We start from the raw sequence: 4,671 nt of genomic DNA, 5'->3' as shown, positions 1-4,671 counted from the left end.
CTAAAATTATTTTTTAATTACACTATTTTTCATAATTCACTTGTACTGCAATAGCATATTGCTTTCTACAATAAACCTAATCACCTCTAACTGGCTTGCCTGAGATCTATCATCCCAATCATCTATAGATCTACTGAACAAAAAAAACAGACTATTTACCTCAAGTTATTCTATTTCTCTGTGCTTACTAAAATGTCAGAAACATCCCTTGATGTGTCCTTAATAAATACTGGATGCTTTGTTTCCCCTCCAAATCTTCTAGAGTGCCCCAATCTTGCTCTTCACCTGGCTTACGTTTAAGAGAAGTAATTTTCTCATATTGATCCCTTCAGAGCAAAATCTGTAAAGAGCTCAATAATTTCAGAATGTTTCAAGTAGCTACCACATGGAAAAACAGAAAATCTTAAATTGTAGAGACACTCTTTCCACAGCTTTTCACCACTTTACCAACTAAAGAGTAAGATGAGGGGATTACGTCTTGGTTATTACTAGGTTCAAATCCTCATTCACCCACAGTGTGACCTAGAACCAACTGGGTAACTTCTCTGATGGTGCTAAGCTCATCAAGTAGAAGAGATTAAGTCTGATAATAGAAGTGAATTGCCTTGCGTAACTCCTAGCAGAATATTTAAGTGATTGTGATAATAAAAAGTCAAAACCATCACAATAATTATGGGAGGAAATGCATCATACAAAACTAAATGAGGGGAAAACAGCTCTTTTGTGGCTAACTGAAACTATCCATTCCACTACTTTCTGAAATACACCAGAAAAAGGTGGCTGAGGAGAGTTATTTTGACTTACTTCCCAATTTAGTACAGAGACAATGTAAGTGTGAGGATAATAAATTAAAAAGAGATTCTAAAAATACAGACCACCTGAAGGTTTATTGTTTATCATTTACTTCAGATGTTGCCCTAAAGGAGCAAAAAAAAAAACAAACAAAAAAACCCACAACTCTATCTGATCACTAGAAAAGAGAAAGAATGTTGCTACATACATTTTAATTTCTAGGGGCATCAGTATGGGGCATAAACATGAAACAAACATGTTTTCTTAACACTGGGCAGGTGAAGGTAAATGATGGCAATTACAGTGATGGAGGAGACATTTGGTTCAGCTCTTATTCTTCTAAAGTGTCTTTGAAAAAGCTCTATCTACCTAATCTGCTCAACCTCTACCTACAGGGATCAGTGAATATGAAAGCTGCCTTCCTGAAACTTCTCAAAGACAGCATGATCTCTTGGAATTCAAGCTTCTATAAGGTGGCTACCTGGTGCTGTCCATTTTTGCCTTCTCCTAAAAACACCAATCAAACCTTGCCCTTTTGACCCACAGAACACATAAACATTCTTTCTCCTTAACTGAACTTACTGCCACGACGAACTTGAACTCTGAGATGCACAAGAGGAGAGTTTGTTTTAACAGCTGCTTTTACATAGAGGCCCTGGAGTTACTATTCTGAAGATAGCTGATTCTAAAAGCCTCTCTTTTCACCGTCCTATTTTTTCAGTGCCCAGCTATCAGGGAACAACCACTGAAGTGTTCTCAAACAAAGGTGCAAAATAGAAGAAGGACAAGAGGATGGTACTTACTAGATGCAAAGACATCCTACATAGGGATCCATTACATGCTGACACAGGGTTTTTCTCCCCAATTTATTTGTATAGGTTTACTTACCCCGACAAGCTGAATATTAACTGCTAATTGCCCGAGATTGCCCTAATACAGTAGACACCAGTCACAGGCACTGTTTATATTTAGAGTAATTAAGTTACATACAATTTAAAATGAGGTATCCCTATCATATTTGGCCACATAATAAGTGCTTAATATTAGCCACATGTGGCTAGTAGCTTCCATACTGGAAAGCAATATGGAAGAGAGCATACTTGGAAAGAGAACATAGCCATCATCACAGATAGTTATTGGACTGTTTTGGCCAGTGCATAACTTAATTCTAATAAGAGCAAGGGGATGTAGGCCTCACTAAGAATGGTGACTTTGTAGGTTCAGCCTACACTGATTGTTTTTCATACTACTTCCTGCTCCTTTCTTGGCTGCCAATGCTCTATTTTATAAATTTCTGGAAAGGGGTCTTGTAGTGATTAAAACGATCCATGAAAACAATCCCACTTTAGAGGAAACAACAACAGCAAGGAGCATAGATGGCGATGTGGTAACCCATACATTTCAGGTCGTTTTATTGGTACCTAACAAAGGGGGAATGTTCCCTCAGCCACAACTTCCCATGCTGCTGTGGAGGCACGTGGGCCCCTGCAGGGAGAGGCAGAAAGCCAGGTCCCCTACTTGTCCTGACTCTTACACCCCTGAACTCATGTCTGGGTTCTAATGAAAAGGTGAACAGAAACATACTTCCTGATAGAAGGTTTTTAAATGTTCCATGCCATCAGCAAGTGAGCATTTATCACTGAAAATTTACTGGGCGACTGTACATTTTAAAGGAAAGACAAGATCAATAATTTATATTTATTGAACAAAGATAATTAGCAACCATGAAGATACACATGCACATACACACACACACACACACACACACACACACACACATATATCCTAATAGCAATTTTTATTTTTATGGTTGTAGTGAGGCTGTCAGGAAAAAATTGTCAGTTCTTTATGTGTTCAACTTTATTTAATACCGAATTTTCTCTTTTCCCAGTAGAATCAATAGCTCTGATTGTGCATTGCTATATCCTCAGCATCCCAGAAGAGACTAGCCCCACAGTAGGCAAATAAAAAGTATTAGCTGAAAAATGAATGACTTCTTTTTTGAAGGAATGACCTGCAGTCTTTTACTCCCTCCTCATAAAATAAATCTTCCTCAACCAAGTTTAATAATCAGGATTCCCTCCCAGTCAATTACACTTGGACTCAGCCTCTACCTCCCACTCCACATTCCAAAGTTTCCATTTGTGTCCATTCCAGGAGGGCAACTCCCTGACCTGAGTCAGGGGGAGGAGCTACACTCCTTAGGGTCTAATGTCTCTCTACCCTTGCCCCTATTCCCACCTTTGGACTTTTTAAAACTGTAAAAACAGAAATCTGTCAAGCAATCATGAAATATCTGCTGTCAGAAAGCAGGAACAGAATCTCTGACAGGCATACAATCACTGTAAATGCTAAAAAAAAAAAAAAAAGAAGTCAAGTTTTATCTCCAATGAAACAGATGCAAGGACAGTGTGTTCTGTGGTTTTTAAGTACAGGTGAGATGAGTGGTTTATAGAGTCTTAATCTACTCTGAGTTCAAATAAACTTTATAATTTCATATGTTGTAATGTTTTCATTAAAAAACTATCTTATTTCTATACTCTATAGAGCCAAATAATGTGTTTCTTATTTCTTTTTAAAAATATACTAGCAGAATGTTTAAGGTATGTCTGCATTAGTAAAAAGATTATTTTTATAAAAAATGCATTCACATTTAATGTGATATTCCTTGTATCCAAAAAGTTTATATCATCCTCTGAATCTGGCTATTAATATTAGATATTTCAAAAATAAAAGTGAGAGATGTTTTGCCATTCCCTAAACACTTATTGGAAGTGTTCAGAGCTGCTGGTTATGGGAATTTACCAATAAGAGTTATAAATTCAGATTTTCTATTGATGGGGTCAAATGGACAACATCAATATTACCTAAAAAACATTGAGTTTAGATGGAGGGTGAGTTTCAGCAATATCCTTTTATTGAGTATAAGCAGGAGTTTAAAAAAATTCACTCTGAACATGACCTGTTTCTTTCTACCAATATAAACAGGATTAATATATTCAAGCATACTGACGCTGGGAGACACTGCTTTGGACAAGATCCCCGGTGTTCTCCTTACTGGCTGCAAGTGATAAAGCCTTCCTTCTTCAAAAAAAAAAAAAATTCTTATCACTAAAGTACTCAATAGATTATCATACATTCAAATGGATTCATAAAAACACCTCTCTCAACAGGGTGACATGGGGGCTAAATGTGACACCAACTTCCTTAGCCTGATTTGGTACATAATAAATACTGAGTAAACATTAGCGAGCATCTTCTGCTTTGGAGCTGTTATCTTATACAGCACCTCCTGAAAAATAAAAAAACCCCTCAAATGCATATAAAATTAAAGTGAAGTCACTCAGTTGTGTCTGACTCTTTGTGACTCCATGGACTGTAGCCTGCCAGGCTTCTCCATCCATGGGGTTTTCCAGGCAAGAACACTAGAGTGGGTTGCCATTTCCTTCTCCAGGGGATCTTCCCCACCCAGGGATCGAACCCAGGTCTCCCGCATTGAAGGCAGACACTTTACCCTCTGAGCCACCAGGGAAGTCCTCAAATGCATATAGGGAGTTCCTTAATTTGGTCTTTCCCCTTCAATTACCATAAGAAACTACAGTGCAAAATGGAGGCTCAGTAGGGCAATGTGGAATCATCAGAGATCTGAGGTCATCTTTATGATTTATCACTTTTTGAAAAGTATAGGTTCTCTTAAAACTTACAAGTTTATGGTTACGTTTTCTTTATTTTTCTTTAATGAGAAATGCTTCTGATATGTATTGCAGGTGAACAAATCACAAAATTGACACACGTTCTAAGTCTTTTACAGTTATCCGAACAAAAAGAATAAGTTATGATCAAATTGGTGTGCAATAGGGTGAGCTTTTTCCTGTACCT

At 37.4% G+C, this 4,671-nt stretch overlaps 1 protein-coding gene across 1 annotated transcript in view; it reads right to left on the bottom strand.

The window, feature by feature from the left end:
* ADAMTS9 (ADAM metallopeptidase with thrombospondin type 1 motif 9) overlaps positions 1 to 4,671 on the bottom strand; it is a 164,716-nt gene that overhangs the window by 60,328 nt on the left and 99,717 nt on the right. The window lies entirely within an intron of this gene.

This window comes from Giraffa tippelskirchi, chromosome 9 (genome assembly GCF_054371585.1).
Source record: "Giraffa tippelskirchi isolate mGirTip1 chromosome 9, T2T-mGirTip1v1.2.pri, whole genome shotgun sequence".
NCBI classification, from domain to species: Eukaryota; Metazoa; Chordata; class Mammalia; order Artiodactyla; family Giraffidae; genus Giraffa; species Giraffa tippelskirchi.
Note: the sequence above shows the minus strand (reverse complement) of the source record. Positions and strands in the feature narration are given on the sequence as shown.